At 37.7% G+C, this 24,291-nt stretch overlaps 1 long non-coding RNA gene across 1 annotated transcript; it reads left to right on the forward strand.

Moving 5' to 3' along the window:
- The first annotated feature begins 203 nt into the window (after positions 1-203).
- Positions 204-517, forward strand: LOC110675539. The gene is made up of 2 exons (XR_002499579.1): positions 204-298; positions 368-517. It is a non-coding gene; the product is annotated as an uncharacterized LOC110675539 (long non-coding RNA).
- Positions 518-24,291: the final 23,774 nt, after the last annotated feature.

A 24,291-nucleotide genomic window follows, 5' to 3' on the forward strand; every position in this document is an offset into this window, starting at 1 on the left:
ATACATTATATTGCAAAAATCTCAAATACCATACAGTGAACTGTTCAAAACAATATATTGTACTGTGATTGTATTGTCATTTTACGTATACTGTATTGTATTTCCAATATATTGAATGGTACTGTCACAATACGTTATATTGTTTTTGTATTGTATTTTTTATTCGGGATGCCTAGAGGTCAATATACTGAGTACTTGTTTCCAGGCACAACAAGAAATCTCCTCCAAGAAACTCTTCTCTCGCCCTACTGTAATAACCGGGGAGCATATAATTCGGCCAAATATAAATCAAACACTGGTAAGTAATAATATATTTAGTTACTCGACGTAATCATAGTAAAAGTGGTGTATTTGCTTTTTTTTACAGAATAGGATGTTGCAGAAGGAAGTACAAAGGCCGTTGAAGATCAATTCTATGGATATTCCACTACCGATCCAAGCAACGAGGACGACATTCTTAGAATAGTGTTGCTTCTTCATTATTATGGTTGTCAAAAATAAATACTTAGAGTTCTAATCATCGCAAATTTTCAATTTATTTGATTTTCTTCAGAAGGAAATAATTTCTAAATTACCCATAAATGAGTAAAGAAATCCTGTTTTTCAATGCTGAACATGTACCCATATTTGGGTATACCTATATGATGCTTTACCCATAACTAGGTAAGTGCACTTTACTCATAAAATGAGTGTGTGCACTTTTCGGCGATTATGGGTAAACTTTACTCATATTTGGGTAGACTGATCTTAGCGTGCAAACAACGAATCCATAGACCAATCCAGTTGCCTGCGTAGTAGTGCAATGTTGACAAAATTTTCTTTGTTTGCTGTGAGAACTGTCACAACATTGCTTTTGTTTGCTGTGAGAATCAAAATATAAACAGAATTGCAATACAACCACTTCCTTGTTGGCCTGCCGTTGACCGAAAGCTCAATAACGTCAAACAAAAATCGAACCGTTTTCATTCTGAGGAAACCGACTTGGGTAAGATTGATTCTGCGTTGGTGTTTGTGGCAGTTTGCTTGGGGACCTCTATGGTAGAATAGGGTCCTAAAGCCCTGTCCCAATTTTAGTGCCAAACGCTTAAGTTTAGGCCATAAACACATGTTTACTCAATTTTCTAATGGTTTCCGTTGGTTTAAGCTCAAAAAACATTTTTTTAGATTTTGTCACATCCTTTGGCTTTAACTCAAATTTTGGGTGTATTTTGTTTTCCGTGTCCCTTCCGAAATGTCAGATAGGGACAACCCCAGTGAAAAAACTATAACCCCTGTGGTGTTTTTGTCGACTGAGCGAACGTCAAACATGATTTTAAGTGTCAAGGTTCATTTATGGACCCAATTTTTAAATTAAAGTTTAACATGATACCACAGACAAACAGACGTCACACTCTCATCATTATCCATCGACCAGCTTTTTAACGGTCGATTCAAAAATATTGTAGGTGGCCAATCCGCCACCTGCAGCGCTCACCTCGTTTTTTGTTCGTGTTTGACGTTTACACACTACCGCCATCTGTTGGCTTGTCGGCCAAACACACCGATTTTAGCATTGGGCGTTTATATCCTTGTGACTATGATTTTGATCGAGATTTGTTCTAAGTGTAACGTCTGTTTGTCTGTGATGATATAGCCGTCATTTGAGCGGGAAAAATTGCTAAAGTAGTTACAGTAACATGCTCTTTCGTGTTATTAAATAAAAACAAGATTTCATTCAACATTTTAGGACCCTATTAAAGTTTAAACATGTTATAGCCATTATTTGAGCGGGAAAAATTGCTAAAGTAGTTACAATAACATGCTTTTTCGTGTTATTAAATAAAAACAAGATTTCATTAAAAATTTTAGGACCCAATTAGTGTACATTCGATCGTTCTGGACAAACATGGAAAAAGGACAAAAGCTTTCTGTTCGGGAGCAGCCCCACCCATTTCTAGCAACGGCACTGTAAAATGTAGGGATCTCTCTCTCTCTTATTAAAACCTATAGAAGGAATCCAAAGTCTAGGCTAGTCAGTCGGTTCTCTGTTGCTAAAAGGAAAGGTCGAGGATGGCCTACAACTTAATATGTGATAAGTTTGTATTTTGTAATTGTGACCTGTAAATAGTGTAATATATGGACTTAAGTGTAATTAAATGTGGAAATATATGTGTTTTTATTGTGTCGTATGTTGGACATAATTGGACGATGTAAAGTTTCGTGCTTTGGGCAAGAACCCCCCCCTCCCCTCTTTCTTGGATGGAATAAAGGAAACGTACCTGCTTGGAATCTTACAACTCCAAAGGACCCCTTCTCGGGTAGTTCTCCCCAATGAAACCCCAATCGATGTTGGTAAGGGTCCGGTAATCCAACATTATGGTCCTTCGAACCGGATACAAAACCGACAATCCGGACTAGGACACTGCCATCATGGAATTATTCCTGGCTTGACCACCAGACCGTATTGGAAAATGGGCACCAAATTTCATTGTTTCGGAATATAATCACTTCATCAACCACCATTGCACTTTGACGATGCTGAATCATGGACGACTCGGAACAAACGGTTACCGCTTTTCGTTGAGCATAACATGGCGCTTCTCAACATCAACAAGCAAGCCTATCAAACACTGGAATAGGATCTTCTTCTGGATATACACGATATTTTCTTCACCCCAAAATCCCTTTCGGCTAGGATTACCACATCACTATCCCAGGTGGACCTGGTTGTCCAGGTAAATACTTCATTAGTGTATGTCCTGCCGAAAATTTTACGCATTACTGACACAACATTGTGGGCTTCGTGGCCGTGCGGTTAGGTTACCAAGCATTTAGCCGCATCGAGTCAAGGAGTGTGGGTTCGATTCCCGCTTCAGTCCGGAAAACTTTTCGTCAGGAATGTATTTCGAATGTGCCACTGGGCGTTGCATGCTAGTCCGTTGTCTAGTGTGATGCTTTCTTCAAAGGACAAATCGTCCACTGAAAGCATTAAAATGTAGGTGTCTTTAAATTTCGCGAATATTACCCAAACACTGCCTGGATGAAAGCGTCAACGTACATTTCACTTCACTGCAAAGACGAAGAGATGATCAACCGGCGGACAAGGTTACAAGTACGTAACTGGTTAATGTTCGGTACAAGCAAATTCGATACGTCTGCGATGCGGCCAATTTAATACCGGAGGGCTTGTTTGCGACCACTACATCGAGAAGCTATATACTCCACAACCAACTATTCACTGATCGACGGATATCGTAAGGCATATGTTCAGCAATGCCTATTTGGTGAACGCTAAGACTAATAGCAAGGATGGATCATTAAGGCAGTTATCGGATCTATCATCTATTGCGTTCGTAAACAATTCCCAAATACGTGTTTCCCTACCTACGGGAACCAATTCATTTGTGTTGATCGCTGGATGCAAATGTTTGGCATGGGTCAGTTCGGACAATCTATGGATACAAGTAGCTGCACCTACTTGTTCAGGTAAGCTGCTTACATGCATATGTCTGCCGAAGCTAGGCATGAACTTCGCAAACTTACACCAACTTATCATTTTCGGAAACTGGTATACAATGTCCATGGATATTCTCCTACAACGGCAAGGGAAAACCAATCCACCCAAAGCTGATGCGAATGATCGGATAAAAACAAAAATCTGCGGCATTCAGTACCACCAGAAGAAAACTTTCGTTTGGATAGGAAATTTGGTAACAAAATTAACACATTTGCTGAAGAATTAGGAGTTATCGGGAACTGAAAGACGTTCAACAGCATGGAGGATGATTCAAGAGGAGCACTGATGACCCACGCAGTGCAATCCCCTAACGACTTACGGATACATTAGATCTTCAATTAAGGCATTTCTGATATCAGAAGGACTAGGAAACATTGGTAGGCTTTTTCATGGATTCAAAGAGGAATCAATGAAACCAACTGTATTTTAAACGGATTACGGACACACAGGGTGTCCGTCCCAAGCTCCTACTTCAAATGGGTACACAGGGTATCTATTAATAGAGGAGCACTCAAGGGAGCACTTCGTTCGTTCCCAAACGGTTATGTGCACACAGGGTGTACATTCCATGGATTTCGGATACAAGGATAATTCGACTTTCAACGGCTCTCGGGCATGCACTGTGCTCGTTCCAAAACCCAATAACTGGAGACACAAGGGTGTCTGGCAGTTTGCATAGGAACCCATCTAGTATTCAGATACAAGGGTGTCTGATGATCATATCAACGTTATGGAAAGGTGAACCACCAACCACATCTAGGAATCAGCCACAAGGGTGTCTGATAGCCAATTCGGAATCACCAACCAGGCGGACACTTGAGTGTCTGTTATACTCCATGGGTCTGAGCAAGGAAGGAGCTCTTTCTCATCCCCAAGGATCAAACACAAGGGTGTTTGATATCCAACTCTGAACCAACATTAATCTGGAGATGTGTGGTTTCAACCAATGCAATGGTCTGAGCAAGGTTGCTCATTCTCAAGATTACGAATCAGGCATAAGAGTTTCATCCAATCATCCAACATTAGAGCCCAACATTAGAGAGAACTCCAAGAACTCTCCAGGCCAATAACACTAGAGTCTCATTGGAGAAAAAGGAACATCACTCGATCGACTCAAGAACAGGCTGGATGTCGATGATGCATTTTCAAAGGTTAGTAATAACAGTATATGTACCAGCCGAAGCATCACTCTAGACAAATAAATTTTTTTCACAAATAAACTAAACGACGAGCAACAAAGTGTGGTTTGAAGCCTATGAATCAATGTTCAACGCGAAGGAAACTGGAGGCAGGAACACATCACGTGGAACAACCGATCGGACGTAAATGGAACACTAACCTTGAACAAGCAGATTTTGGCCAGGTAAAACATAAGTATATGTCTTACGAAGCTACACGATAAGAAAATATTATACTAGATGGCTTAAATACCATTCTAAAACCGTATTTGGCCCATTCACTCATTGCGATGCATTTAAGCGTATTAAGCTTGGCTAGTATAAACGAGTTTTATATTGGTAAAAGTTTATTCGGAAAATATGCGTTCCACGCTTAAACTTCTAAAATCATGTGTAATGAATAAAATTAGTTATTTTTCTCTAAACAAAGGCCAGAAAAACTTAATAATGTGAATTTTCGCATGAAGCGCATTTATTTCATATAAATCATCAGTTCTGTCTGTTTTCGTTACTCATAAATTATGTTTCTTTCAATGCCGTCCTGAACTCACCGACGGGAATCGGGATCCCGGTTCATAGTTTGCCTCTGCTGGTTTTTTTGTGTAGCTCAATGGGTTCCATGATTCCCTTCTCATTGCATCATAGTGAGCTGCCGGACCATCTTTGCTTCTGCGGCAAGCAGAAACCGATATCTTTGTCCATGAAATGGCGCTTGTCATCTTGCTCTGCGGAAAACCCAAGGAACATATCCTGGCTCATGTGATACTTCTCTAGGCTCTGCCCTAGGTGCTTCCTGCTGGCCATCTTTGGACGGGCACATCTCCCACTGGCATTGCCTAATTCCACGTTATCTACTGAAAAATACTAAATTTTCTTAATAATTATGTTATAGGTACACAATCAAGTTTTTATTTTACTTACCTTTTAATACAATTGTTTCACTATGGTCCATGTTTTGATACAGCTCAAATATTTTAAGCGAACTTTTCGCAGCTTGTTTGCTGGAAAGTACAATGAATTTCATCAAGTCCCAAGATTAACAATCAATAACGCTTATGAACAGGAGGAAATAAACGTTAGATATTCATGTCAATGTATAAAACATAATCATCCTGTGCATATTTGATATGCATCACTATGGATTAATATGAAAAATGTCAACAAAATATTAAACACTAAGCTATTTAGAATATTCGATTTTCACCGTGTAGCTTTTCTATTGCGTATTACACACGAACTTCTTGTTACCGGTTATTTGACATCGTATTGTCGAGCATCTGTCATCCATGAAGGAGAGTATCGGATTGCAACCGAATGAGGAAGAAAGGAAGGAGGAGCATCATAGCTTCACAGTGTTGGAGGAAGAATTTAACCAATAGCATTGATGGATTCGTAATATGCCGAGAACATTTGCGATAGTATTCTTCGACGGTGGGTGAGCTAAGCCCCGTGTAACGTCATAAACTACAAAACTTTGTGAAAGGTTTAAGTGATGTGGCCAAAGAAAAGTAGGAATATAATTCAGAAATTTAAGGAAATTTCAGGGTGGGTGAGGATGTTCGGGAGCAGCCCCACCCATTTCTAGCAACGCCACTGTAAAATGTAGGGATCTCTCTCTCTCTTATTAAAACCTATAGAAGGAATCCAAAGTCTAGGCTAGTCAGTCGGTTCTCTGTTGCTAAAAGGAAAGGTCGAGGATGGCCTACAACTTATTATGCGATAAGTTTGTATTTTGTAATTGTGACCTGTAAATAGTGTAATATATGGACTTAAGTGTAATTAAATGTGGAAATATATGTGTTTTTATTGTGTCGTATGTTGGACATAATTGGACGATGTAAAGTTTCGTGCTTTGGGCAAGAACCCCCCCCCCCCCCTCTTTCTTGGATGGAATAAAGGAAACGTACCTGCTTGTAATCTTACAACTCCAAAGGACCCCTTCTCGGGCAGTGCTCCCCAATGAAACCCCAATCGATGTTGGTAAGGGTCCGGTAATCCAACATTATGGATCAAACACCCTACATCGAGAAGCTATATACTCCATGGATAGAAAATTGCAGTCAAGCATATGGGCAACGAGTCAAGCACGGGCCACCAAATTGATCGGTATTTGGTGGTGAACATCAGCCACATATACAACAACAAGGCACAGCGGTTCTCAAGCAATACGCTGTCAAATGAGTAAAAACATTCTCAGGAATGGGTTACGATCAGGATCAAAGATATAAATTTCGATGCGCTTGGGATTTCAACTTTAGGAAGGTGTATTTCTAACATGGGAAGGCAATTATCGGAAGCAACTCGGATCATTGAATCAACTGGTCGATTGAATTTCAACGGATTTCGATAACGAAGAGAAATGGCCGTAGCATTGGGCTTGGTTCATCCAAGGTTCCAAAACAGGTTTGGAACCGTCGAAGTAGCAGGGTTGCTTCGATATCCGAAGCATGGACTCCACGGTCACCATAATCCCAGTCAAGGTAGCAGGGTTACCTGGACTTCTGGAGCATTGGGCTCCAACGGTTTCTACGTGTCAACCAAGACACATGTACCCAATCCAGAGCATTGGGCTCTAACGGTTTACCCAAGGTTCCAAAACAGGTTTCGGACCGCCGAAGTAACAGGGTTGCTCCACGGTCATCATCATTTCGGTCAAGGGTTACCTCAACATCCGGAGCATTGGGCTCTAACGGTTCAACCAAGGATCCAAAACAGGTTTGGAACGGTCGAAGTAACAGGGTTGCATCGATATCTGGAGCATGGGCTCAACGGTCATATCAATCCCAGTCAAGGTAGCAGGGTTACCTCGACATCTGGAGCATTGAGCTCCAACGGCTTCCAGTGTCAACCAAGACACACCTAACCAATCCAGAGCACTGGGCTCTAACGGTTCACCCAAGGTTCCAAAATAGGTTTGCAACCGTCGAAGTAGCAGGGTTACTTCAATATTCGGAGCGTGAGCTCCACGGTCGACAACATCCAATCAAACTAGCAGAGTTAGCTTTACGTTCGGAACATGGATTTCATCCTTCTACCATTGAAGTAAATAGTTGAAGTAGCAGGGTTACTTCAATTATTGGAATACGGATTCTTCGATTATCAAATTTCAATCATAGCAATGGATTCAGCAACACCATATTTAGGAATTTGTGATATTACGGTGGGTGAGACTTGCTCACTCAACATGAACCCGACATAATTGCTTCACCATGTACCAATTTCGGAAGGACTTCATTCAGAAACTGGAGCAGTTTCTGGGTGGGTGAGGATGTTCGCGAGTAGCATTGCCCACCCAGAGCTTCATCCCTGAACACTTTGAATATACGCCAACACCCCCAACCCCTTCCTTACCCATTCACATAGGAGATAAGATAACCATTTTTAAGGCATCTTATAGAGAGCGAGGTTGACCCTCACCTCATTACTTTTCTCTCCTAGGGTCACTTGGAGTCATAAGTTATAAGGCAAGGAGGCAGTAGTGATCCAACTTTTGGTTTGAGCGGTATAATGACCCATGTATATTTACGGTTTTAACATGTAGTTCTTTGTCTTGTTAATATGTAAAGTGTGAATAAATGTAGAATGTGTACGGTTTAGTTTTATTAAACGACTCGCGTGTGTTATTGGGTTATTGGAGAAATGTAACCATAAGCAACAAGCATCTAAATCGTGTAGGGGAATTGCTGGCCAAAATACAGTCCACTTGAAGCAACCGCAATCACAAGGACTCTCCCCCAACACTTTCTATGCACTTTATTTTCGTTTCTATAGGAAAAAGTGTAATTATGCGTATTTGAATACATTATGTTCAATCAGAACAATTACTTTTGAATAAGTTTGAATAGTTCGTGACATTACTTTTGAATAAGTTTGAATAGCTTTTCAATCGATTTTTTGTCACATTTGAAAAAATGCAAAAACAAGTTTTGATCGATTACGCGTTTTTATCATGTTTGTCCATTGTTTAAGATCTGGGCTCACAGTGACAGTTCGTGACAGCAGAATCTCGGCTCACTATGACGTACATAAATTTCGTATCGGTTTCTCCCTCCCAGGTAGTTATCACGCCCTAGTGTAAATGTAGTTGTGAACCTTAGAGGAAAACAATATGCACTCTGTTTCGAAAAACACCCAGAATTCGGGTATAAATTTTTCAAATTGGGTAATATTTCCACATGCATTGTGATGAGTCTGGAAAGCGTGTGCAAGTTTCTTTGAGGAAAACAAAAACAAACTGTGTATTGCGACTTTTGCACCCATTTAGACTCACCCCAAATTTCTTATTATCACAGTCGAATCTCGTATACAATTTCACAGTGCAAATGTATACAAGCAAGGTCTGTCATAAGATAGGTTGTTTCAGCTTTTTGACAGTTGGCCAGTTGGCCTACCTAGTTAAACAGATCTTGCTGTGCGCGATTGTGTAATTTGTGCGCAATAAATCGTACTTAGGGTTGTCGCAAAATCTCAATTAATCGATTAGTTGGTAATCGATTACAGTCCAAGAATATCGATTATCGATAACGATTAATCGACTAGTATTTTTCGATTAATCGAATTAATCGACATTTCTTCTGTAAATATGAGTTCTTACTGCTATAAGGTACACCGGAGTAGACTAAAACGTGTGGGGCAAAATGAAATATTAAGTTTTCGGGGATGAACCTGCCTACGGCAGAAAATCCCTAAATAAAAAAAAGAAAAAAAAAAATGAAATATTAAGTTTTAAACCTGATGACAATAAGTGTTAGCAGGTTTTTCGTTCCTTAAAGTTGGTTTCATTTGTTAGCACAATGTTTCTGTAGTAAAATTTTAAATTATTACGAAATTTTACATTTCATGTAACCCCAGCTGTTTCAACTTGCCCGAAATTTGTGTGTGAATTCGGATGGACATGCGCGATAAAATTCTTTTAAAATTCAATAGAATTTATCCAATTTTCGAAGCTTGAAGCTGAGGTTCATGGCTTAGTAAATTGTTTCTTCAAGTTATTTTTTTTAAATCAAGATGAATTTAAGTATGTTATTAGTATACTATGTAGTATATTAGTATTTCGTTGAACCAATGGCCTACACCTATAATTCTGAAGCTTATCCTTTCCTTTCCCATTGTTCATGATTTCCATTATGGAAATGAAAAAAAAAAACATGGAACTGACCCATTTATTCAGAACATACATGAACGAGAATAATTAGATCGAACTTCCATTGAAATTTGTGATATTTTTATTCATGGTAAATTGCAGGGAATAACTTAAAGAATTTGTAAAACAATTCGTATTTATCAGAACCACTAAATATGTTTACGGAATTGTTACAAAATTCTAAGGATATTGTGAAATGAGTTTCTACACGATTTTCGAATGAACTTTTAATTCGTTCTTCAAGAAATTTTAATATCTAATATCTTAATACCGATATTCAGTTTTCTCAGGTAAGCTCTGTTTAGGGTACTTCAGAGTTTTCTACCTTCTGAATATTTGTTTTACAATTCTGCAAGGAGGAGAACGGTAAAGATAAATAGAATTTTTACTATTAATCTATGCGTATGCTTTTTTTTACATTATAACCTAGCTATCCCGGCATACTGCACGTTTATGGGCGTTTATTCTACAAATTATAACACACAATTTCCTATGTTATCTATAAAGTTTATGGAATTTCCCCTCGCATGCGTCTGAATTCTGGACAAATGCATCAGTGAGAAAAAAAATACAAATCCGTTGACCCGCTCTCATGTCAACTCTTGACTAGGACTGGTATACTGCCCAGAACTGCATATTTGTCACTTTCGACATTTTTGACAATTTCGAGTTAATACCGCGGAGAGTCATCAAACGATAAACACTTACGATCAACTTACTGAAATCTGTAAGATTGTTCTAGAAAATTCTATAAAAAATACCAATTTGTTTGCCAGTTGTAATCGCATAACAGTCACATTGAGATTATACATGAGCCTCGTAATATTGTAGCAATGAAATTTCTATCAGAATTATTTTCTGACTATTCTCCCAATATGCAATATTGTCTATACAAAATGTCAATCTCAAGTAAGCATTTTTGAGTTCATGGTAATTTTAAAACATTTTACTTTCTTCCCATACTACCATAAAATTCATTGGTGTTCCATTTATTTAATGCCTAATTTTGTCAAATGTTACAAATATGCAGTTATGGGCAGTTAGGACTGGAACTTTTCAGGAAAGAGACACCAAAATGGAACCAGGAAAAAAACAATGAGAAACCACACAAAAGTTAAGAAAACAAAGAGAAACTTAGCAGGAAATAGAGGATATAAGATCGATGTATAAAAATAAGAAGAATAAAAAGAAGAAGAAGAAAAAGAAGAAGAAGAAAAAGAAGAAGATATCGATTAACCATAAAATCTGACCAGAAATTTCTATGAAGTTTTTTTTAGATTATTTTTTATAATTTTCTCGCGACATTACTATAAGTGTTACTTTTCGTATTACTGTATGCTTTATGTCATGATTTTCACTAGGAATTTCATCTGAATATAATTAAAATTTCGCAGTCTATTTTCTAAGTATGTCACCAGAGAAACGTCAAGGATGTTTTTCAGAAATTATTAGTATATGAAAAACTGAATTTAGTACTATACCATTTAATTCCACTAGCGTTTGTACCCTTTGACAGATACGCGTATTTCGACCTCAACTGTAAGGCCGTCTTCAGTGTCATGTACTAGACTCTAAATTCTAAAGAGAATTGTAATGACGAAAGCTAGACACACGAAAAATAGTCACATTGAATGGTACGAGGCGACCTTAACATGACATATGTAAACACAGCTTTGAGAATTTTTTTGTTATGCATAACAAATTTTAATTGTTTCCCTGTGTGCGATGCTTCGTATTGGTATACTAGTTCGCTTTAAATTATTTGGAAAAAATATACAATTTTTTGATGTGCAGATTTTGTTTTAATTAACAGGAAATCGTAGCTAGGCGGTAATTTAAAAATAAATTTCTTGATACTTTTGACCTGTGAAAATGTCCAGGCAAAATTGCTGGAGAAATCTTCAAGGAAAATTCCTGAGAAAATGTTGGATAAATTTCTAGAATTTAATCCTTTAAGAATTCATTGAAAATTTTTAATAAAAAAAAGGCAGAATTCTTGGAGTAAGACCTGGATATTTCCCCTTTTCTTCAGGAAACCTGGATATTTTTTTTTGTTGGTCCCATGTTAAGGTTATGTATTAAACAAAAATTCCACATCATGCATTGAGGGCGAAAATGGCCATTGGTTTTGAGACAATTTCAGCAGGAGTTCTACCAGAGAGTCTTTTAGGAATTCCACCAGGGATGCAACCGACAGGATTTTTTTTAGGGATTTCTCTCGTAATTTCACCATCATTCATGCTTCCAAAGATTCCTCCATGCATTTGTCCCAAATATTTCCCTCAGGCTCCTCCAGGATTTTTTACGGTAAATTCTCTCAGAAATTTTCTCAAGATTCCTCACGGAATTCCCTTGAAAAAATTCTCACAAGGATTCTTTCAGGGAGTTCTCTAGAAAATTTCATAAGATTCTTCCAGCAAAACTACCAAACAGTCCACATGAAATCCCTCCAGAGATGCCTTCATGAATACATCAACAAATTTTGCTTCAAAAATTCTCAGTAGATCCTTCGCGATTTTTTTTTTTCAAATAGTCTACCAAAGATTCCCCTAGGCATTTTGTGTCAGAGGTTTCTTAACCCCTATACGAGCAGCTTCAATATTTTGCCATGAAGAAATATTGAAATCGCTATAACTTTTTTGTTTCTCAATAGGGAAGGTGTACCGGTATTCGCTATGTACCAGTTATTTGCCACCCGGATTATATACTGTTTTACGATACATATGATTGCCAATTGTATAGTGCTCGCTAAATTGCTTTAAGATGTTACGGAAACATTCTTGGAAACCGCAAAATTTTCTCAGAAATTAATAGAAGTTTTTATACTTTCCCTGCTGAGCATGGATTGAAAGCTTTCGTTTGATGTATTGACAATAACCAAAGGTCGTTTGATTTATTTATAAACAATATTTTTACTTAGCGTGGCCAAAACTGGTACACTTCCCCTATATTTGCACCACCACAAGTTATCAAAAATCTCTTCTATTTTAATAATCTGTATTTGTTTTGATCATTGGTCATCTGGATCCGGAGATATTCCAAAATTCTTTGGAGAACCGGCGTTATATCTCAAGTTACATCACGGAAAAAAATCCGTTGCCGGATTCATGAACAAAAAGTCATGATTTCATAAAATTTTATGTTTCATGATATCATGACTAAAAGTCATGGAATCGTGACTATTATGCAAGAATTCATATGCTCAGGGCGTTACACAAATCTAACTGTCACTTTCTTCACCTTAGTTAACGTGTCTCATGGCGATCGGTGATCTTTTCTTGTGAAATTATAGAAAAAAGTTTTGTTTTTGAAAATGTTTCAATTCTTCGGAACCTTGTCATCGTATCGATGACATTGTTGGTGAAATTCTCGTGAGTTCCCACATTGTTTCACGGCACAATCAATGTACTTACTCAATCCTCACTTTGCAGAACCGGGCAATGTTTGACCTTGAGCGAAGATTTTAATTGACAATCTCGTCGGCGATTTTAACTGCTCGGAAGCGATGCATTTCCGACGTCCTATAACAGAGCAGGTCCCAAAAAGCCTTCGGCAGCCGGATGTTCCAGTTCACTTTCCACATCCGCAGAGTTGTTAAGGAGTGTTCCATGACTCATGCAATCCACCAGCCCAGGGAACATTTACCAATTCAATTGATTTGCGTATCAACATTTTGCGGACAAACCTAGCCACCGAATGTTCGCGTTCCTGCTAAAGATGTCACACTCTTTAGGTTGATATTTATGGAAAGTTTTCACGGTTTATTCGGCACAAAAGCAGTAACAATTTTAATCTTTATTTTATTTGTTTACCAATGGCAAATATAAACTGGGATCTTAATTGACGTATAATGTTTCGTTTTCATGAACTGAGTTCATGATTCAGGAATCCTGCTTCATGATTTCATGACACAACTTGCCACTTTTCAGCACCAAAATTGGAATCATAAATGACAGGCAACTGAAAACATGAAAAGTGCTTATGTTTTCATGACCTGTGTTCATGATATCCGATTCTGCTTCATGATTTCATGACCGAAATTGCCACTTTTCGTATCAAAAATAGGAATCATAAATGACAGATGACAAAATCCATGAATAGTGCTTATGTTTCCATGAATTTTATTCATGGTTCCAGCAAACATGCTTAATGATTTGAGGATTTTAATTGCCATTTTTCTTCGCTAAAAATTGAAAACGTAACGTACAGCCGGCGTTACGGTAAAATGCTTCATAATTTCATGACTTTTGGTCATGGTGTACTTTCATAACATGAAAACACACTTTCCTCCCGAAATCATGACTCTTTCTCCTGTTTTGGAGTGCCGCATTTTTACCCGTGGTTCTATTATTGGCTTTTCAAAACTATACTATGACGAGAGTCTGTTGTGAAAAAATGAAACAAAACGGTGCAACCGTTTTTTGAGTAATAAGTTTTTATGCTTTTGGTACAACTGCGGCCGTAACAAGATCTTGAAAACTTAAAATACATCATATTGTAGTTTTGGACTTCTCGAAGGGAACTCAACCGATTTGAATGATTTTTTCAGTGAAGCTCTTTATTACTTGACACTGTATAGCCCGCATTTTTTATAAATCAACTAAATACAAAATAGCGGCCTAAGAAATTCCCCCAAGGAATACCGGATTATATTCAAAACTAGATGACCAATGGTCAATACCGACACAAAATCCAAAAATAGAAAAGCTTGTTGAGAATATGTGAAAAAATATCGAGAACCAAAAAAGTTATCGCAATTTGAATATCGTTTTTTGGTGATAAGATGAAGCTGCCGGTAGAGAAATTAAGAATTATACTTGGAATTATACGAGTCGTTTCTGTTTTGCTGCTACAGTTTTTCTTCTACGGATTTTACTATGAATTTCATTTGGGTTTCCTCTAAAAATTCCTGCAAGTATTTAGATAATTCATCCATGGAATCCTTTATAAATAGCTCTAGTACAACTTTTAGGGGTGCTTATGGGTCTCCTTCTGAAATTTGTTAAGAGATGGCTGCAAGTATTTTGTTTGAAATTCCTCTAGGGATTCCTTCAAGAATTTTTTTAGAAATTTTTTTAGGGATTTCTCCTACCAAAAACCAACCTGCTTCAAAAACATCACTTGGCTCCTCCGAAACATTTTCCTGTGATTCTATCAAGAGTTCCTCCAGGAATTTCTTCAGAGTTTTAAAAAAATCTCTTTGAGGTTCTTGAAAATTCCTCCAAAAAAATCCTAGGATTTTCCTTTATAAATTTATCCGGTGTTTCCTCTACGACTTATTCTAGGAATTGTTCCAGATTTTTTTTTTTTTCAATAGATTCTACCTGTTTTTTACAGTCATTTCTCCTAAAATCGGCCAGAATTTCCTCATGTTTTGTATTTCAATAATCCCTTACTTGTTCTTACAAGATTTCCGTGAGGTCTACCGATAATTTATCAACTCATCCTGATATTTCTTCCATGGTTTCTTTAGTAAAAACAACAAGTATTATTCCTGAAATTCTTTGAAGAATACCTGTAAAAAATCATCAATTAGGATGTATTAATGTACATCTGAAAACTCCTCCTGGAATTGACTTTTTTTTTTTCTATCGGAATTACTCCAGTTATTTCTCCTGGGTTTTCTTCAAAAATTTCCTCCAGATTGTTTCCTGGAATTCTTTCAGGAAATACTCCAAGAATTTCTCCAAGAAATCTGAGGAAAAGTTTTTATTAAATGCCCTGGTTAAAATTGCTGAAGAAATCTCTTAGTAACGTCTGGAGGAATTTCTGAAGGAATTCTCGCTGGAATCCTAATAGGATTTTTTATGGGAATCCCTTGAACAATTCCTAGAAAAATCAGGAGGAATCTGTGGACGACTCCTGGTGAAATTCTTGGATCATTTTCTGTAAGGATTCTTAGGGCAAATACTGCAGGTGCACATAGAGGACGTTGTGTACGGTCTCATGAGGGTTTTCTTGTAGTGTCTTGCATAGAAATCCTAGATGAAAGTGACAGAGAAATATTTTGGAATGTTTTTGGGAAACGCTAGAGATTATTTCGACAGTTTTTTATTTATTTATTTTTATAAATGCCTGGAGGAATAGCCTTGAAAATAATGCCTGAAGGAGTCTTTAAATGAATTTCGAGACAATCTCTACCAACTTCCTGAATAAATTCCAAGAATCCTTTGAAGAAATGCCTGGACGAATCACGAAATAATTTGGGAAGGAATCCATAAAGGAATTTCTGAAGCGATTCCTGAAAAAAAAATGAAGGAATCTCATATTTGAAATTCGTGTTGAATTCCTAGGGACATCTACATGGATTACACAGCTATATCCTAGAGATCTGTTTGGAAAAATCTTCGCAATGTGATTCCTGGAGCAATTTTTGGATATATCTGTGGAAAAATCTGTACAAGTTTATAAATCTATGAATTCCTGGATAAATTAACGGGAGAATCACTCTGGAAATTTCATACGATATTTCTGGAGCAAATTATGAAGCCCTATCTGTACCGAGAACAGCTTTCCCGGGAAGCTCACAAGATTGATCAGAGCAACGATGGACGGTGTGCAAAACTGCGTGAAGATCTCGGGCGAACACTCCAATTCGTTCGAGTCTCGGCGGGGACTACGACAGGGCGACGGACTTTCGTGCCTGTTGTTCAATATTGCGCTTGAAGGTGTCATGCGGAGAGCCGGACTTAACAGTCGAGGCACGATTTTCACGAGATCCGGACAATTTGTTTGCTTCGCGGACGACATGGATATTATTGGGAGAAAATTTGAAACGGTGGCAGATTTGTTCACCCGCCTGAAACGCGAAGCAACAAGAGTCGGGCTAATGGTGAATGCGTCGAAAACAAAGTACATGCTGGTTGGCGGAACTGAGCGCGACAGGGCCCGCCTAGGAAGCAGTGTTACGATAGACGGGGATACCTTCGAGGTGGTGGACGAGTTCGTCTACCTTGGATCCTTGTTGACGGCTGACAACAATGTTAGTCGGGAAATACGAAGGCGCATCATCAGCGGAAGTCGTGCCTACTATGGGCTCCAGAAGAAACTGCGGTCAAGAAAGATTCACCCCCGCACCAAATGCACGATGTACAAAACGCTCATAAGACCGGTAGTCCTCTATGGGCATGAGGCGTGGACTATGCTCGAGGAGGACTTGCAAGCTCTTGGGGTTTTCGAACGCCGAGTGCTAAGGACGATCTTCGGCGGCGTGCAGGAGAACGGCGTGTGGCGGCGAAGGATGAACCACGAGCTCGCTCAACTCTACGGCGAACCCAGTATCGTGAAGGTAGCTAAAGCTGGAAGGATACGCTGGGCAGGGCATGTTGCAAGAATGCCGGACAACAACCCTGTAAAGATGGTGTTCGCCACGAATCCGGTCGGAACAAGAAGGCGTGGGGCGCAGCGAGCTAGGTGGATGGACCAGGTACACCAGGACCTGGAGAGCGTGGGTCACAGTCGAGGATGGAGAGAAGCGGCCATGAATTGGCGGGGGAATTGGCGAAATATTGTTGGCGAGGCTTTATCAAGATAATTGATGTAAAGCCAAATAAGTAAGTAAGTATCTGTACCGATTCGGTACCGGTTTTACGTTTTTTTACTTTTGTACAGTGAATCAAATTATCATCAAAACAGACGAAAAACAAACAATAAAGCAAGCTCGCTCACAACCGTTTGTCACAACTGTTGCGGATAAGGACACAATCTAAAACAGAATTGTCATGACAATCACAGAGCGCAACCTTGTTGCAACCTTTTCAACTCGCGATTAATCAGTAATTTTAAACGCAAAACCAAATTTGTTTTACGGATGCTGTTTGATAATGTGTCAATATTTACCAGCACAGAGAAAGTTCTAGAAAATTGCAATGCGACGCCCAGAAAATCACCGCTCACATGTCGAGCGATCTTTGTCATATTCTGTTCAAGTGATGATAAACTCATGTTGCGTTATAAAATTGTTGCAACAAGAATAGGAGGTGACATTGTCTTTGTTCCTGCGTGTTGGGTGACAATTTATTCACTGCTTTTGTATAAAAATAATATAAATTTCGTTCTATTTTCGTGTTTTGTCATAAAATGAAGAATTCGGATATAACCTATTTAATATTTGCTATGGTATGACGTCTTTCTGAGTGTGGATAAAAATCATAGATTTTGAGCTGACGAATGATGGTACAACATGATGTTCAGGAATTGTCCACATAAAGATCTACCAGAACCGATATCACATGACCAAAATCAATCGTCCATGACTTGATGCTCTTGTGAATCAGAATAAAGAAGTGAGCCATACACGCTTATGAAATTCTGACCACACCATGCGTACAGCATGATCAAATTTGCAAAAACTGTTCAGAACTCTATTCTAGGGTCTCATACCTTTTCATTAGAGCGTAAAAAAAATTAAATTAGGTTCAAAAGTTAATTTTTGAGAGCGTTTAAAAGCATTGTAGCGCCGCTCACCGAGGTCACTGAAAGATTATTGCAGCATGGATATGATCGCTTTCCAAAGTTAGTTTTCTTAAGTAAGGAAATATCAGAACTATCTCTTTTTTAGTGCCAATGTCCAAAAATCACCCCGATGTACAAAAAAAAGAGATTTTTTGATAAATTTATTGTAAACATTTGTAAACAATGTGGGAAAATCTCAAGAGACACTTTAGGAAGATCAAGAAAACGCTGAATGTGGAATCTTTCCAAAAGTGAATGAAGGAAATTGAGCAGAATATTTTTCTCTTCTCCCTGTAAAGTGTAAAACATGGAAACGGTAGTAAAAATTTGTGGCGTATGCAATGACATAATGACCCATGGCCATTTAATTGATTGACAATATACTGCTGTGAATCGCAAGTGAGTTCCATTCAAACGAATACTAAACATAAGTTCAGGAGATTGACACATGTTTGGATATCAATGAAACTTCATTCTGATCATTCTGATACCTTTTGAGAGAAATATTAGGATGATCAAAATACCGTTAATTTTTGTATAACACGTTACAAAACTATGCAGTGGGACTGAAATGAGGTCACATTTCATTATAGGATAATTCGACTTTGTATTTTTTTTACAAATTCTACCGAACAAATTATGCAGTCTCGTTAGTGTAGCTGAAAGGTCATAAATAATATAATATAATATAATATAATAATAATAATATAATAATAGGAATATATGTTCAAAACATGCATAAACTAAAATTGGACAAAAAATCAGATGGGACTGCCTTGCGATTCACGGCAGTATAGGAATATAGGACTGTGTTTGAAAAGGAAATGCATATCTCGATACGAGTAGATTTTCTTCCCAGAAATGATCAGGAAATTACATTTATCTGATCGCAGTACGCAGTTAGTGAGAAATGTCATTTCAAATAAGACTCTGTAGGAAATTTCTTGACCCATTCAGTAAAGAAACTTCTTTACTTTTCTTGAGTGAAACAGCATACTTAGCTTTACACAACACAGTGTTTTACAGGAAAACATAATCGTAGTTTGAATTGGTCATTTTATTTTGGAAAAATCGTCAAATAATCGAAGTCAATTAATCGATTATCTCGATTATTAAGTGAGTCAGCTATCGATGAAAAATTAATCGATTAGTGAGTCGATTAATCGATTAATCGAAATAATCGATTAATTTGCGACAACCCTAATCGTACTGTGATAATCGTTGAGTCTAATCGGGAGAAAATGTCGCAGCGAAATCGTGCTTGGAGGGATGTCAAAATTATCACAGAAATCTAAACACTCATGCAAGACCCAATACTGTGGGGAAATTCATATTTCATCATCTTTTTCATTCATTTTTTACAAAAGGGGGACAACATTTTATTTATTAAATTATAGCTGAAGCTCAAAGTTCAATGAATGCAACTCATTCAGTAGCCCAAACCAAGGTTCACCAAGCCATGCATTTGCCCTCCTCGCTCAGCAGATTCCTTCAGCGCATCCTCTGGTCTATAGGAACCGTCTTTTTGTTGATTGTTTGATGATGCAGGCAGTCCGAGCTTACGAAGAGAGGTTGCTGAATAGAAATAATTCAGGACAATTATGATCTCAGAATGTTTTCACCACGATCGAACTACCGTTTTGATTCATATTACGGACAGCTTCTTATTCCGGACACTCTACTTTTTATGGGAAACATTTCATATGAAATGTTTCAATTTTTGCCGTTCAAAAGTTCACACTTCCGAGGTTCATTTTAATCAGAATTTTCTAATGATATCTATAAAAAAAAATATATAAGACGCCTTTTCAGTGGTTTGCCAATTTGAAATAATGATTTCACTTGTCTTTCTATCAGGGAGTGAAATTATCGGTCACGGCGATAATCATAAACCTATCACTCAAGCCGATTTTCCGGAGGAAAGAGACGTGCGATAATATCCTACCCGTCCAGCACTGCGAGAGTGTGCTCTCACGAGATCTGCAGCATCGAATTTATATTATCACCAGCAACGAGAAGTTGGTTTCCTTCTTTTCTACTCTTGTTTCGTCGTTCCGAGTGTCTTTCGCTTCCGCATGTAGCTTTTATATACCAAATTCCTCTCCCTCATCGTTTAGCTGACGTGGTCGAGTGGTTATTGTGCGCGCGTGCTCTGAAAACGTTTTTGCTCATGGTTATGGGTTCGAATCCCGTCGGTGGCAAACATTTTTGTAATTTACCTTGTGATAATTATCGCGATAAGATTAGAGCCGATGAAGTTGGATCAGTGCATATGATCGGAACCGATCTTGGCTTTTCGTCTGTACAATGATCTACAATTATAGCAGTTCACGAAATCTGTTTCTCGCAGATAAAGGCGGCAATGAATTGTCGGATTGCATGAAAAATGCCTATTTTCGTCTCATTTCCGCAATAATTTTATTCACTGGTTCTAACAGGAGTTGGATGTATTTGCTAGTCATTGGTTGATCAATGGGAAGTTATCCAGAGTATTTATTTATTTATTTATTGAAACTACTTATAATAGCATAAATAACCGCGTATTGATTTTCAAAGTATATGCTACTATTCTAAAACTAACACTAATATACCATTTAATCTGTACTAAAAAATAAGTTAACTGCTCTTTTGAAACGAAGAAAATTTATTTCATTTCTGCAATCTCGTGGTAAACAACTCGTGAATGAATTTCGAAGATGTCGATGTTGAAAATGGTTCATCATTAGGTGGAGAACTTGAATCCGGACATTTGCTGGCAGTATGGACCGGATGGCCTCATAGGCGGCAGGATTTGTGCTGGCCGATATAAGACACCATAGTTGTCTCTTTTCCAATGGTAATGAAAAAGGGAATGTGAAGTAAATTCATCCTCAGGACTCGCACGTCGTTCGATATGCCGAGAAAATAGTGCTTCCACTTTTCCTGATGGAGATTACCTCTCTATACTTCAGCATAGGCTTACCAGAAGAATATTTTAAAAAGGAGGACATTTTGCTTTGGGATGGTACACAAATTATGTCACGGTAAATTCCAAATTTTGTGACCATCTCCCCCCCCCCCCTTTGTCACGTTTTTTGTATGAGTCCTCCGAAAATTTTGTAAGACTTGTCACGCTTGGCTTGACCCCCTCCCTTCCTTGGAGCGTGACGTAATTTGTGCATGACCCCTTTACTGGTTTTGAAAAAGGAGGACATTTCAAAAGTTTGACATACTAGAACAAAAACTGAGTTTAAAATATAAATGATAAATGTTTTTGAAAAAAAAAAGATAATTTAACCAAACTTACCCAAAAAAGTGTTTCTGCATCGAAAAAATCTTGGTGATGGACTCATGTATGGCGAAAAGGTGAAGATGAATCGAAGCCAAACTTCAAATTTTCAAGAGCACAAATCTGGAGAACCGAACACCCGTTTAAGCTGAAAACTTGATCGATTGGTCACCACCTGGGAGGGAGGCACCGATACTACACACGAAATATGACACAAAGTTATTTCCAACTGCAAGTAAAATCCAGCTTGCCAACAACAATCAAGGCAGACTCGATGAAAATCGCTAGTTTTCTCTTGTTGTGTACCTTCGATCATTCTGGACAAACATGGAAAAAGGGCCAAAGTTACTTGCATTTAATTTTAGTTTTTTATTGGAAAAAGTAAAATGATGCGTATTTGAATACTTTATATTCAATCAGAATAAAAGGTGGTATCGTGACATTATTTTTGAATTAGCATAAATAGCTTTTTAATCGATTTTTTGTCATATTTGAAAAAATGCAAAAATGTGTTTCGATTAATTGGGTTGTTTAGAGATTAAAAATTTCCGGTTCTTTGTAGCTTGATCGAAAGAGCACATTTTTTCTAAGTAAAACACGATTTTATTGCGCTTCAATATCTTAATTTTGATATCATAAATGATTAAAAAAGATTTCAATCCGTCGACTCAATGACATTTCTATTTACATAATGACAGCTCGTCGTGATTCAAAACTGATTTCCATACTAATTTCGAACGTGATTTAAAAATAGTTCCAGGTCACGAAAAATTCTGAAACTTTGGATTCTAGTTCAATTTTTAGCGTAGATTCAGAATATGTAAGAAAACGAATACCCCTATGTCGTGCTTATTGCATTTTAAAAGGCAATCCGCCGAACTACCCAAGTTCAAGCACAACTTCACGGCCAGAATGCTTGCGTTTAAAAAATAACACGTTCTATCGTGCCAACATATTCCAACAGACTGACTTTGTCTCGGCATCATCGAACAGCTTACAACCTCTAGCCCGAAGCTAGGTACCGATCCGAAGCCGAACTCTAATAAGGTCGAGTCTAATTCTCGCTCTTTCCCATGACGAAGCATTCGTCTCCAACCGAACACGATTCAATTCCCGAATCACATTCCGCCGATCTTTGCAGTGAAAGGCGAACAAATACTACCATAACCCTTATACGGGGTTCATTTCAATCCTACTTCTTTATCGCATTATTTCGGTTTTCCTTTTTATGGCATGTTTCCAATTGCACCAGATACGCTAAACATTTGCAACTCAAATATGTACAATGGAACTTATATCCACTACACCCTAAACAAGCCAATTACGCGCTTTTATCATGTTTGTCCATTGTTTAAGATCTGGGCTCACAGTGACAGTTCGTTACAGCAGAATCTCGGATCACCTTGATGTACATATATTTCGTATCGGTTTCTCCCTCCCAGGTCACCACCAGCTCGATTAAGTTTTCAGCTCAAACGGGTGTTCGGTTCTGTGGATTTGTGCTCTTGAAAATTTTAGGTTTGGCTTCGATTCATCTTCACCTTAATTAATACATAAATGAAACCAAACAAAATTAAGTTTTATATTTTCTATCATAGAAAAATTGACTTAAGGACAAGTAACATTATCGATAACCTCAGCAAAGTGGCTCAACCGTATCTGGAAGTACATAATTCACAATATAGCATGGGGAAAAACATGCATACTATGCTCAAATGCAAATGCAAATCGCTTTATTGAACGCTCCATATGGTTACTTCTATGTTTGGACCAAAACAGAAGATTTGTTGATAAAAGTTGAAAGAGACCAAGAATTTTGGCTTGGTTTACAAACAAAGTCATGCCTGTTTTTCAAAGTTGTAATTCTTCCAAAATCATTTGCAAAATATTACACTAAACAGTTTGAACAAGAAAAAGCAACTGAGAAGCTTGAAAGAGTAAGTACCGTAATCCGGGGTATCATTGATCAGCGGGGTAACATTGATCGGAATGACTCACCTCATCAAAAGTTGGTATTATCATTTATTGATGAAACATTTTCAAATCATGAACGGTGCGTCTGTTTCTTATATTCATAAGCTAATGAAAGTTAATATTTTTGTGAAAATTGCGTTTAAATTATGCGTGAATTTGTCAACATTTCGAAATAATTATTTTAATTGTTAAGGATGACACTACCGAAGATTCGTGTCTCACATGAGTTCTGCAAACGATATAAGCAAGCAAAATGTGGTTCTTACTAAAAATGACATCGCCGAAAACGATTCCGTTGTCAAAACTTTTATAAGTATGCTCAATTAGGCAACATTACTGAATTACTGTTAGCAATGTAAAATTCCCATAGGAAATTGCCTACCTTTAGGCGTATTCCGCGGTTCGAGGTGTTTTTAATTTTAAAATAACTCAAAAAGTAAATGACTTGTAAGCGTTTGGTCTTCATATTCGGCTTCAGGGGCCATGATTTAAGTAAGTAACGATATTTTCAGCATTACCGAACGTTGTTTATATAGGTGATCAATGTTACCCCATATCAACTAAATCAAGAAAACGCCTAAAACATTTTTTTTAACATGCTTAAATCTTTCAATAAACAAAATACAGTATATAGTCTCGAGCTATGGGTGGCAGTACTTGTTTTAAAAATATAAAATCTGCAACATTTGCACTTTCAAACGAAATATTGAAGAAACATTCAGAAAAATGATCAATGTTACCCCGGATTACGGTACCAGTCGACTTTAACAAATAAACT

The sequence above is a fragment of the Aedes aegypti genome, chromosome 2 (genome assembly GCF_002204515.2).
Source record: "Aedes aegypti strain LVP_AGWG chromosome 2, AaegL5.0 Primary Assembly, whole genome shotgun sequence".
NCBI lineage: Eukaryota > Metazoa > Arthropoda > Insecta > Diptera > Culicidae > Aedes > Aedes aegypti.